Here is a 13986-nt window from a genome sequence, read left to right on the forward strand (position 1 = left end):
GTTGTTCCCTTGCATTCTACCATACGTGTATTCCCACTGTTTTACAGACATTGAAACAAACTACACAGTTATAATGTGTGTCTGCTGCACTGACCAGCTCACTTCAATCAGATGTCATTACAGGAAACGAACAGACAGAGGTTCTCGACTTGGTAGATGGACCTGCTCTTACATGACCACACATGTTTACATTGCTGTAGATCTCAAAAGATGAATTCAGAACAGTTCATTTTACTTTATTTGTGGCCAAAGATGGGCACTTGATACCATCGATATATTTTCTATGTTATTGTTTGATACGAAACAAGATGTTTGCCTCTTTTCGACTGCCTGTCATTTTGTGTTAGCATGTGCAAAATATATAACACATTAATGTGTATATGACTGGTGTCTAAACACAATTAAAACACCATCCGAGCACAAACTACATCCAGCTGGAATCAAGGCATTTCTTTGGACAATTACAGTTTTTTACTTTGCATGCCAGTGACCTCCCCCCAGCCACCCCCATCCCCCCACTGACTGCGTTTGCGTGCACACCCACAAGTAAAACTGAACCCCAATACCAAAAACACTGAACCCAAAGGAGAACCCAACGCAACTGTGCCTGCATAATGCAAACACAGGATGCTATTGTGAAATATTTGTACACTGTACACAAGCTTTAAGACACCGAGATGGAATGTCTTGTGATGATCGTAACAGAGACAACAGCAGAAAAAAGCATGCTATTACAATTTACTGCAACTTGCGAAAAGCAAAATACATAGTTGGTTATGGAGGGAGATCCCAGGTGTGAGCTTCAGAAACCGGCCCCCGGGGCCTCGTCATGATTTCGGCCCGGCTACGAGCCGAATGGCTGAGGGGCCAATCCGACCCTGCCATCAACCAGTGGCGTCATCAGGAATCAAATTTAGGGGGGCACAGACGGGGCCACAGACAAAAGTAGGGGTGCCACCAACAAAAGTAGGGGGACCGCCTATGAAAGGGAATGTGTGACATCACAAGCCCTCCTGCAGAGAAGCTTTTGTGCACACCAACTACCAAACCCCACTGCACCTCCCCTCCCATCAGAATGTAGGCACAAAACCATTAAGCCACTAATGACCCATCATTCACATTTTTGTGCGCTACAATCTGATGGGAGGGGCTGGTCTTGATGCCAGAGGGAACAGCTCTTCATTGTTGATTGTGGCCCTGTGTGTGTGCGGTGTGGGCGAACACACCACTGCAGACAGTGCAGAGTGAGTAGCCCAGCTGACGTAGAGGAGGGGCACAGGGGGACACCCAGGATTTAAGAGGAGGGGCCCAGCCCCCCCCCCCCGAGTGATGCCACTCCCATTAACTAACCTGTTGTGGAATCACAATTCATGCCCAAATCCCTGAGCCTTGTGCATTCTGGGTTTTGTAGTCTTGGCGGCCTTCAATTGGTCAACTAGGGGGTATGGCCCTCAAACTAAGGGTTGCCGAAGGAAAGAAGACTAGGGCTGTTAAATCATGGTTCAGGGGTAGGAGGGCATACTGAATGATTACCCTCGCCCCAGTGCATGTGGCGGCCAGAGGGCACCGAGACCCCTCCTCTTCTCCGGCAGGCCCCTGCTGCCATCGTCTCCTGCTGGTTCGGTGCTCATTCCTAACTTCACTGAGCCACCTAACCCGCGTCCACCATCCCATGCATGAGTTCCCAGGGCCCAACCTTCCTACAGCCCTTGCATGCAGTGCCACCACACTACTGCAGCGGGTGTCTTATGATGGAGCGGGCCACGGCAGGTCCAGAGAGCGTGTGATGGGGACCCTTCACAGTCAGGGCTCAGTATAGTCTTCCGTAGGCTCCCCCATGTTTGAAGGGCAGGGGAGAAGGCACGAGAATGGCGGGAAGAGGTATCCATCCCACAATGCACCTGCACAGGCGGAACATCCAATTGAAAGCAAACAGTCCTTTTAGGTCAAGTTGCTGCAATGCATTTCGGTTCTCTTCAGGGAGGGCTGCCGAGGTGGGTCAGAGAGCGAGCAGGCGTGAAGGGTTCTTTTGAGAGCACAGGCGTGTGGGGTCACTTGGATGGAGCTAGGTGGTTCCGGGCGCTCAGGCCTGACAGTAGATGTTGCTGTCGCCATCGCTGGAGCACTGCAAGGAAACAAGGCAAGGTGGCGGTGAGGACTACCGGTCTAGAGGTCCCCCAAGGCTGGAGGGCCAAGGGAAACAGTGAGTCCCCAGGTGGGGCTAGAGGAAGTAGAGAGCCAGAGGAGAAATGCCACAGAGGTGGGGGCACAGGCAGAAGCAGTGAGGAGCAGTGGGAGAATGCAGAAAGGACAACAGAAGGAGGGGCACACAAGGAGGTAAGTGAGGGCAAAGCATGAGCTGAAATGACCAGGAGAAGAATGAAGATTCCCTCTGCTAATAGCACAGGGAGTCTGGATTTTATTAAAGACAAGGAGGCGAGCATTATGTTTCATTTTACATTTATTCCTGTCTCCAGCAGTTTCAACAATAAACACTTGTGTACTTTTCATCTGGAGAAAAAACTTTTTGTTTTTTAATTTTTTAAAACCAAAAACTACATTTCCCTTTTGTCCCAGGCCAACTGTAGTCCCAATGTCCTGATCATGTGACCTTAGTCCTTCCACTTCCTGTTCTCTCACTCTTCTTGACTGCTCTTTAACTGCAATCCAACTTGAACTGAACTCTCAACTAATCCAAACATGGTTTCTGTTCTCTCTGCTGTCCCGTTCTGCAATTCGTCCGCACTAGAACTGGCGGTCTTGCTCTCAACAACTCGTCTTTCTCAACCATCTGACTCAACTGTTCTTCTGGTCTTCTCCTAATGAAAGATACAACAGATCATGTTAGGGAGGCGGATACACACCCTATTCTGGGAGAAATTTATCATGAGTACATTGTTATAATCAACGCTAACTCTCCCGTGTATCTACGGTGGGTAAGTAATGCTTGCCTCCTTATCTTTAATAGAATCAAGACTCCCTGCGCAGTTAGCAGGGGTAATCTTCATTCTGTGTCAAGACAGAGGCAAGCATTATGGTTGTTCAAAGCTTGTCATCACTGTCTCTGCAACTGAATGTACAGGCTTAAAATAGAATGTTCTAACGGTAGTATCACTGGCCCAGTCGGCAGCTTGTAGGATATCTTGCAACATCGCTCCCTGTGCTAGCACTTTCGAAGTCATCGCGCCCCTAACAGAATGCGCTCCAAACGCCCCTAACAGAATGCGCTCCAAACGTAGCCATATTTATTCCTGCCAACTGCATCACTTCTCTGACCTATCTTGATATGGTGGCTGTCGCTACTGCCTTGTGAGGTTTTCTACGCGCTATAAGCAATTGCGTCGTCCCTGTCGGCCTCATTTCTGCTGTCCTATGCTCATATTCTTTTATGCAGGCTGCTATGCACCACTTTGGGTGCTCATGCAGGTAGGGGTAGACTATTGTCGCAGAAGCTGTCTTTGTTCTTCTGGCTAGCGTGAAGGTTACTCCTTCTGATCCGTACACTTTCCTATTTACGTCTAAGGCTCTGACGTTTGCTACTCTTCTACATGACACTAGGCATAACAGCATTGCCAGTTTCCCTGATAGCTGCTTCAATGACGGGTACCTGTTCCCTGGCCAGTTGGTTTTGTAAATTGGGTACTCCCTATTTTTTATTATCGGCGGGTCGGATCTGTAATATTGGGAGACTATTTAAGCACAATCAAGAACACCAGACCGACTTCCCCCCTCTTTTGTCCCTTTAGTGAAAACCTTTCACCAACAGTATTTGTCTGTTTATGTATTAAACAGATCAGTCAGGACATTGTGAAAGTACTTCATTTCTCAGTATCCAAAACACATGTATATTTATTTCATTGTGTCAACAACGGTTAAAACACCTGTAGTCACTTTTATCAAAAAACAATGTGTCAAAAAACAAATAAATCCAAATAGACACTTAAACCAGCTTAAGAAATTAGTGGCCAATAGTTTCAGAACTACTGAAACATCCCATAATGCATCATACATTGGTTGTGGCGGTTTCCGAAATCTTATTCCTTTAAGGAGTCGGATTACTGCTACTTCCTCCACTAGGGGCAATCTTTCTATGGGTATGTGGCCCGTGATATTGCTGATCTGTATACTCCAATTGTTCTATAAGCCTTCCCGTCTTGAAGTAGTTCTGCTGAGAAGTTTAATATCTCTACTAAAGGGACTGAAACGGGATGAAGACTTCTCATTTTGCACCACTGTGACCATCTTATTCCAAGCTGCGTTGTAGCTCCTTCTAGTTGATGGTGCCCACGACTCTGCGATGAGGCTAACAGCCTGCGCCGAAATCCCAGGGAGATTCCAGCGTCTCCTGCTATCCTGCACGCCATCAGCGGGAGAGTCCCTCTCACTCTCAGAGGATATGACCCAACTGAGTCAGTGAGAAGGTCTTCTCCTGGTGGTAGTATTCTCGGGTAATCGGTCACTAGTTTCATCAATGTTGGAAACCATACTTGCGATTTCCATATTGGGGCCACTACTATCATTGTCGCTCTCTCTCTGCGCATTTTCGTTAGCACTCTGTTCATCATAACGAACGGCGGAAAGGCGTAGTGCATCTCTCCTCTCCAATCTTGCAGAAATGCATCTACTCCTACTGCCTTCGGATCCAGTCTCCAGCTAAAGTACCTGCTCTTTTGAGCGTTCAGTCTGGACACAAACAGATCTGTATGTGCTGGTACCCATATCTCTTCTATCTGCCGAAAGATCTCCTTGTCCAGCATCCAGTCGCTGGAGTCTGCCAGGTGTCTGGAGTTCCAGTCCGCTACTACATTTAGCGAACCTGGGAGGTATTCTGCTACTACAGATGTCCTTGACTCTAGGCAAAAATGCCAGAAGTCCTTGGCTAGTTCCTCTAATAATTTGGACTTCGTCCCTCCTAAATGATTGATGTATCTGACTGCTGATATGTTGTCAATTTTCAGCAGGATACACAAATTCACTTTGTCTTTCGTAAATGCCTCAATCGCAATGACCCGGCTAATAGTTCTAGACAATTGATTTGTAGTTTGAGTTCTTGCATACTCCACTTGCCCCCTGCCTCTAGCTCTCCACAGCGAGCTCCCCAGCCTGCTCTCCTGGCATCTGATTCTATCACCAGATCGGACTGATCGCCGAATATGGCTTTTCCGGTCCAGGCGTCCATATTCTGCAACCACCATTCCAGTTCTGTCCAGTTCTGTCTTCGACTCTAGGTCTAGAGGTACTAGCTGATGAGTCCAGGGAATATTGCTTGAATCGAAGCCGCTAGTAGGCCCACGACTCTTGCTATCGTCCGCAGGGAAATCACAGTTTTGCTTATTTATCTATTTTTATCCCTTATTTTTCTGGCTGGTAATTCTAGCATAGCTGTCCAGGTGTCTATGACGAACCCTAGAAATTCTATCCTCTTTGCTGGTATCACGTCTGACTTCTCTCGGTTCACTAAGAAGCCTAGCGACGTCAGAAGGTTTATCACCCAGGTTGTCTGGTACTGGAGTGTTTCTCTGCCGTTTGCCATCAGCAGAATGTCATCCAGATATAATCATTCTTATCCCTTTCTCTTTGATTGTCGTGGCTATGGGCCTCATGAGTTTCGTGAATGCCCATGGTGCTGAGGCTAGCCTGAATGACATTGTCGCAAATTGCCAGAATCGCCCGTCTCAGTCGAACGCTAGGAAGGGGTGATATTTCTCTTGGACTGCAATTATGAGATATGTATCTTTCAAATCGATTCTCGTGAGCCAGTCGCTCTGCCTGAGGGTATCTCTGAGCTGATGAATTCCCTCCATCTTGAAATGGTGGTAGACCACCCAACTGTTCATCCCTCTCAGATTTATTACGGGCCTTACTTTGTCCTTCCTGTGTACCAGGAACATATTGCTTATAAACCTCGGAGTTGCGATGCACGGTCCTTTTCGCTACCTTGCTTGCCAGACTTTGCAGCTCTGCGTGTAGTGTCTCCTACTCCGCCTGCGCTGAGTGTAAGGGGCGGGGGGACTGAGTGGGCATCTCTGTAAATTCGAACTGCAGCCCTTTGGCTGTCTGCAATACCCAGGCATCACTGGAAAGTGCACGCCAGTTCTCCCAAAATCTCAATGTTCTCCCCCCTACTGGCGAGTATGTGTGCTGTCTCACCTATGGGGGAGTTCTATCCTCTTCCCTGGCCGCTTCCTCGCCTTCCTCTTGGGAAACGGCCTCTTGGCGGAAAGAAGGTGTCCTGCTGCTTGTTTTCCCAATAGTGGGCCCTGTTGTTCTGATGCCTCCTCGTGGCTTGGTAGCGATCGGTCGCTCTGCCGTGGTACCAACCGGTCCAGCAAAAACTCTTCCGGGGAATATTTTCTTTATTGAGGCTTCTGCCTTCTCCAAGGAGATGTTGGTTCCTATGAACCTCCCCATTTCCTTCCCGAAGGTCTCTCCAAATAGCAGTCCTTGGGCTGCTTTGCATGCCTCGTAGGATGCCAAATCTCCTAGCTTGGGGGCTATTTTGAGGAGCAGCCCTCTTCTGCGCTCGGATGAGATGGTGCAATCAGCGTTCCCCAGGAGGCAAGCTGCCCTTTGGGCCCAGTTAGCGAGCACCTCCGGGTTCACTTCGTCCCCTGTATCTTTTGCTCGTTCAGCCAAGTCCATGATCTTCGCTAGCAGTCCCACTAGGTCGAGCACTTTTTCTTGGCAACTCCGCCAGGTTTGATCAATCCCTTTTCTGGGATCTCTAGTGGTCTTTGAAACAAAGGCCAACATCTTTGGATCTATCTCCGGTGCCTCCTCTACTTTTCCTGGTAATTCGGGCTTGGGGCATTCTGCCCTCATTCCCTGTCTTACCTCCTTCTCTAGAGCTTTACGTAACCTTTGGGTCATGTATTTAGTGACCCTGGGTGATGGCAACCATTCCGAGGACTTCGGGTTTCGGATGTCCTCTGGCTGGAACATATCCGATGTCCCTTCTTCGTCTTCTGTGTTGTTGAGCTTCCTCAACTTTTTCCTAGGTGGAGGTTGTACCTCCTCCTCCTTATTGTCCTCCTCTTGCGAGGATTTCAAGGACCCTGTGGGTTCGTCTTCTGAGAATTGTTCTTCATTGCCCATTTATATTCCCCTGGGTAGGGGGTCTTGAGGCTCGGCACTCCCCACTTTTGTATGAAAGCATCTCGCAATTTTGCAAACATGTTGGTAGCCTCAGGGGCCTTCAGTTCTGCCCCGTCTGTATGGTCCAGGGGGTCAGAAGAGTTCTTTCTCTTCCGGGCCTTCTTACACCCCTGTGGGTCCTCTAGCGTGACTCTTGTGGACGTGCTTTCTTTTGGAAAGGTGCTTGTCTCTTTCTGGCTCAGATGTGACTCAATTGTTTCCAGCGTCTCTTGGAGGGGACTTACCCCTTGAGACACTGCCTCTATCAGTGAGTCCCCCAGAACTTCCTTGAAGCTATGGGCCAGATCCTCGTAATAGGCTGCCTTTTGCTTCTCCTCGCTCCATTCAAAATCTGTCATTCTTTTTGTGCTGGTAAGTGCCTTGCAATACATTTTCACGTTTAGTGGCATGTCCACTAGCTCACTTTTATAATGTAGATGAGGCTGCACCCTGGTCTGCTAGGCAGGTTTCTAGATACTGCTCTCGGAGGCCCCTATATATCAGCTTGTTATTAGCTGAGTGCGTTGAGTGTTCTTTTCCATTAACAGGGGACTTTGGTGTTGAAATTCCAGCTCCGCGGTTGTACGTCGCACTGTATGAGTGTTTTCAGCTCTCTGGAGTGATTAGAAAGCCTCCAGTGTGTAGCGCGAACTGAAGCGTTGAATTACGCTTTTCCGCGCGTTTCAGCTCCTCCCTTGCAAGGGTGGGGGTTCCTCACCCTGCAAAGAGCTCTGTGCTCGTAGCTTGCTTGCTGGGGCGTGTCCCCCCGCTCACGGTGGTCTGACTCCACCCCCACGAAGGTGGGGGCTGTTTTCTCTGTTTTGCGCTGCATGATGCTAACACTTGCGTATGAGTGCGATATAAATAAATTATCATATCATATCATAGCACAACCTCGGCTCTCTCTCCCTAAAGGCAAAAGCTCGTTCCTGCTTGTGAAGGGGGTCAGCAAGCCCCAGGCATGTCAATAATGTGGCACAGGGCCACCGACTCCTCTTAAGTACTAATAAAATCACGCTAATACGATGCATGTTTCTAAAACATTTGAAATCCTGTTACGGATGACGCGCGTGCTACTGCCATGCACTAATTATCTTTCTAGCTTACTGTAAGTACCAAATAATGGCCTACATTACGCAGCTATAAATTAAAGGCGCTTATATGCTTGGAAAGCAGGAAAAGAAGAGGGAGAGAACAGGACGTGGAAGGAATAAGGTCACATGGTCAGGACATTGGGACTACAGTTGGCCTGGGACAAAAGGGAAATGTAGTTTTTGGTTTTTAAAAAGTAAAAAAAGATATATATTTCCTCTAGATGAGAAATACAAATTTGTTTATTGTTGAAACTGCTGGATACAGGAATAAATGGAAGATAAAGCATAATGCTCGCCTCCGCCTTGACATAGAACCACTGGCACTGCAAGCACTTATCACTAAAGGTGTCCTCTCACACCTGAGCAACAACGCTGCAAATGAGGTCGCACAGAATGAGACCACTCAGGCTGCATGATAATGAGCAGGCGCTGAGAGTGATGTCTGCCGGGGTGAGTGATGGCATCTCAGCTCTGGTTATCAGTTCTTAGGCACTGTGAGTGATGGCTGATGGTGTGAGTGATGCAATCTCAGCTCTGGTTATCAGTTATTAGGCACTGTGAGTGATGGCTGATGGTCTAAGGGGTGTCATCATATTCATTTATAAAGCGCACAAACAACCCTGGGGCATCGAGGCGCTGTTAAAGATACAGATATTTTTTTTTTTACAATCAGGACACTTATGCATACAAAGAAAATACAAGTTATTTACATTTGTGTGGTATATTGTGCAGGAAGAGTAGTGGTGCAGGGAGGTTGATGAGGAACTAGTGAGAAGAAAAAAAATCTGACGCACAGGCAGTCTAATCAAACAACAGGTTTATGCAAGCTGTGAGTGCAGAGGCACTGTCAGTGATGCCACATGGTGTGAGTGATGTCACATGGTGTGAGTGATGCCACATGGTGTGAGTGATGTCATCCCAGCTCTGGCTGTACGTTGGTAGCGTGATGAGTGATGCACTTTGCATTGCACATGAGATCTTCGGGCTCCATGTCAACTAACACTGGGAGTGATGCAACCTTTGGCTGTATACATGTTTCGGACTAAAACTCCCATCAGCCATAGCCAGAAAGGTCAATGGTGAGGGATCATGGCGGTCAAAGTCCAAAACATCTGGAGAGCCGCAGGTTGAAGACGCCCGAGACTGATGGTATTAATTATGGCATGTCACTGTGGGTGGAAGTTAATAGACACTAGGGGCCTCATTACGACCCGGGCGGTAAGGGATTACCGGTACCGGTAAGGGCACCGGTGCCGGTAATCCCTTACCGCCCTATTCCGAGGTCTCTTTGCGGGTCCTCCCTTAACACCTGGTTTTACCATGCGTTAAGGACAGGACCCGCACAGGGACTTCGGAGCTAATAGCGGTACCACAATTAGCGGTACCGCTATTAACGCCTTCCTCATTCCCTTTGAGCCCTATGGGGGCTCAAATGGGGATGGGGAAGGGCCCTGGTGAATGGGGAATTACCGCCCCCACCAACCTTGGAATGGGGCGCTAATAGCTCCATTCACCAGGGTGGAGTCGGTATGGGTTTGGAGGCAGCCATAGCGCTAATAGCGCCATGGTTACCTCCAAACTCGTAATGACCCCCTAGGTGTCTCCACTGCTGCGAAGGGTGTCATGTCGCACTGCTTGTAGTATCAGGTGCTATGCATGGCAACACTAATTGTGCAACAGATGTCTCAGTGGTGGATGTGCCCTGCCCCCTTTTCTGCTCCCTTCACTCCACCACACTCACCGTCATCCCTTTCGTGACCCCTCCCAATTCAACCGCCCTACCGGGAGCCTCTCCTCCCCTCTGACCCACAACACTGTGTTTTACAACAGTCCTCGCAAGACTGAAGAAAACACGGTGCAAGACTATGCAGTAAATGACCACCATTAGTGGGTCTTTGTTCCCCTCAGCATGCAGCGTTATGCAGCCTCCCTTCCCTTCATTCACCATGTGCACATCTTAAGGGACATACCAAGGAATATAGCCACTGGCACACCCCTCCCATTACCTGCAAACACCACTGTGCCTACACAATCACCCTGGCGCCCACAGCACTTCCCAGATTGCTGCCTGGCTGCTTGGGAATAGGCGCCATGCGCTTGAAATAAGCAAAGCGTAGCCAGCACTTGTGAGATAGCACAATGCGGTTTGACACAGGCTTGATTATAACAGAGCCCGGGTTAATTTCCTGAGCAGGGGAAAGATTGCTAAAGCGGCCTTTCCTACCAGTCCTAGAACGGTACCCCAGGTCACATAACGTAAGGGAGCGACGACAGATTTCCCTGAGAAGTAAGGGAACGTTGTACCCTTTAGTTCCCTCCCACTTCGACCTCTGCGAAGTCTTCTCGCTGCACTTTTCACCACTGCACCTACTAAGCAAACTGGGCCCTGCAGGAGATGCCATGGGCATGCCACTGCAGTGGTAGGGGACCTGTGGGCAGCTGGATGACTGCTGGTGATATCGCGCCTCATACCTGGGGAGAGATCTTATCACGGAGGCTCATCTGCAAACGTTGCGGCAGCATGTTCTCGTAGACCCCAAACTCCGGCGGGAGATCTGAAAAACAGTGAGACGCAAGGATGAGAGACGGTTCGATGTCATCTGCTCGAAAACATTTCAACACATAGGGCCTCATTACACGGATGACGGTAAGGGTTTACCGGTACCGGTATTTTACCGGTACCGGTAAATCCTTACCGCCTTACTACGAGGTCCCTTTGCGGGTTGGGGAATTTAATGCCTGCTTTTTGCAGGCGTTAAAAACCAACCCGCAAAGGGACCCAAGGAGCTAATTACGGTACCGCAATTTGCGGTACCGTAATTAGCGCCTTCCCCATTCCCATTATGCCCTATGGGGCAAAAATGGGAATGGGGAAAGGGGGAATTACCACCCCGCCAACCTTGGAATGGGGCGGTAATTCCCCTTTCCGCCAAGGCGGTGCCGGTATTTTACCGGCATGAACCATGGCGCTAATAGCTCCGCCATCCGTGTAATGAGGCCCATATTCTTTTTTTACTGGTAGATTTTGCCACAAATAGATGCAGGTGGAGACCCCCCACAACCCTCCTACATTAGTTAAGCCTAAACCCACCCCCCACATATATTAGAGGCAAGATCTGTTACAAAAACCTCGATGAATTCTACTTCCATCAAATCTCCTGCAGCAAAAGCTCCCCGTCCCATGATAGACACCAGCACGTCCATCCGATTTGAGATGTGGCCTAGTGGCTCAGATGAGTGATGACGTCGCTAAATTTGAATCCAATCTAGTGGCCACGTTGTAAATGTTTCCTGGAGGATAGGTCCAGCGGCTACAAATAGATAAGGTTAGATGGGGTCGCACGGCGTAGCTGAGGTGTGATTTAGGAGGCAAGTTTACATGTAGTCTAGTGGCTAGTTTGAGAGGTCGTCTAGTGAGTCTAGTGTCTAAATTGAGAGGTAGTCTAGTGGCTAAGTTGAGAGTTAGTCCAGTGGCTAAATTGAGGGGTAGTCTGGTGACTAAGTTGAGAGGTAGTCTAATGAGGTTAGTGGCTAATTTGAGATGTGGCCTAGTAGCTCAGATGAGTGATAACATGGCTAAATTTAAATGCAATCTAGTGGCCACGTTTAGATGTTTCCTGGTGGATAGGTCTAGCAGCGACAAATAGATAAAATTAAATGTAGTTGCATGCAATAGCAGAGGTGTGATTTAAGAGGTAAGTTTACATGCAGTCTAGTAGCTAATTTGAGAGACAGTCTAGTGGCTAAATTGAGAGGTAGTCTAGTGGCTACGTTGAGAGTTATTCTAGGGAGTCTAGTGGCTAAACTGAGAGTTATTGTAGACGCTAAATTGAGAGGTCCCCTAGTGGCTATATTAAGAGTTAGTCTAAGGGTAAATTGAGAGGTAGTCTGATGGCTAAATTGAGATGTGGCCTAGTAGCTCACATGAGTGATAAAGTTGCTCGATTTAAATCCAATCTAGTGGCTAAGTTTAGATGTTTCCTGGTGGATAGGTCCAGCGGCTACAAATAGATAAGGTGAGTTGTGGTTGCAGGGCGTAGCTGGGGTGTGAGTTAGGAGGCAAATTTACATGTAGTCTAGTGGCTAAGTTGAGAGTTAGTCCAGTGGCTAAATTGAGAGGTCGTTTTGTGGCTATGTTGAGAGGTATTCTAGTGAGTCTAGTGGCTAAGGTTAGGTGTAGTCTAGTGCCTAAGGTAAGATAAGGCCTAGCAGCTCAGATGAGTGATAACTTGGCTAAATTTAAATGCAATCTGGTGGCCAAGTTTTGATGTTTCCTGGTGGATATGTCTAGTGGCTAGTAGTGGGTTATTTGAGATGTGGTCACACAGCATAGCTTATGTGTGATTTAGGAGGCAAGGTTACATGCAGTTTAGTGGCTAAATTGAGAGGCAGCCTAGAGGCTAAATTGAGGGGTAGCCGAGTGAGTCTAGCGGCTAAAGTGAGGTGTAGTCTAGTGGCTAAGGTAAGATGTGGCCTAGTAGCTCAGATGAGTGATAACTTGGCTAAATTTGAATGCAATCTGGTGGCCAAATTTTGATGTTTCCTGGTGGATACGTCTAGTGGCTAGTAGTGGATTATTTGAGATGTGGTCACACAGCATAGCTTATGTGTGATTTAGGAGGCAAGGTTACATGCAGTTTAGTGGCTAAATTGAGAGGCAGCCTAGTGGCTAAATTGAGAGGTAGCCGAGTGAGTCTAGTGGCTAAAGTGAGGTGTAGTCTAGTGGCTAAGGTAAGATGTGGCCTAGTAGCTCAGATGAGTGATAACTTGGCTAAATTTAAATGCAATCTGGTGGCCAAGTTTTGACGTTTCCTGGTGGATACGTCTAGTGGCTACTAGTGGATTAGTTGAGATGTGGTCGCACGCCATAGCTTAGGTGTGATTTAGGAGGCAATTTTAGATGTAATCTAGTGGTTAGGTTTAGATGTGTCTTACTGGTTGCACAAGATTTTGTGTAGTTGTTAAGTCGAAATATCTAATGAAAAGTGTACATTGTCCTTTTTGCTACATTCCAGCTCGTAGCGGGAATCTTATCAGTTCGCAAACACCTGAAACCAACATGAGTCTGTTTTTAATTCTTTACTTCATGGTGAGTGCAGGCAGGTGGGAGGCACATGTACATCTCTACAGTGTTAGCCTGAAAAGACATTTTTAAATTCCCTAGGTGAATTTAAGATAGTATCCCAAATACTTGTTTTCGTATTCCAGAGGTGGAACGTTGCATGGTAGTGGACACCAGACAGAAGCCCCCCGTCTGCTCACGGGCTCTTCGGGCCTGTGCGGGCCAAGGGGCATTGGGCATTAGATGGAACGTCCGTCACTTGCCCACATTTTATCAGACATGTTTTCATGTATTTAGACCCATTCCGGAGAACAGGTTATTTGGTGGATATGTCTGAGTAGAGGAGCTCCCACAATTGTAGCCAACTTGGAATGCTTAAAACTTCCCTTTAAGTTAGAAGGGGATCCCTTGTTCTCTGTGCCTACAGAGAGAAACAGCGTAACCCCGCGGCTGATGCCCAAAAAGACAGAAACATGTCTGGTGTTGCTAATGGTACTCTTGTTCAGAGGAGAGTTGCCTGGCATTTTCATGCTAGACTGCACTTGTGGTTGGGGCCAGACTGGTATGTAAATGGATATTTCTCCTCTGTGAAGGGTGCAGGGAGGTGAAACGTGATAGTGTACCCTCCTGAGTGGGAACCATCCCAGAAAACAGGTTATTGGTCAGTGTTCGTTGACAGTCGCGAGGCTGCCACAA

At 48.0% G+C, this 13986-nt stretch overlaps 1 long non-coding RNA gene across 1 annotated transcript in view; it reads right to left on the bottom strand.

Annotated features, from left to right (window-relative positions):
- Positions 1–532: 532 nt before the first annotated feature.
- LOC138521945 (uncharacterized) overlaps positions 533–13986 on the bottom strand; it is a 95792-nt gene continuing 82338 nt past the window's right edge. The window contains exons 2-3 of the long non-coding RNA XR_011283184.1: positions 10701–10783; positions 533–2125 (exon numbers count right to left, since the gene is read on the bottom strand). This is a non-coding gene — a long non-coding RNA (uncharacterized lncRNA). The remainder of the gene's footprint in view (positions 2126–10700; positions 10784–13986) is intronic.

The sequence above is a fragment of the Ambystoma mexicanum genome, chromosome 13 (genome assembly GCF_040938575.1).
Source record: "Ambystoma mexicanum isolate Mex_15411 chromosome 13, UKY_AmexF1_1, whole genome shotgun sequence".
Lineage (NCBI taxonomy): Eukaryota > Metazoa > Chordata > Amphibia > Caudata > Ambystomatidae > Ambystoma > Ambystoma mexicanum.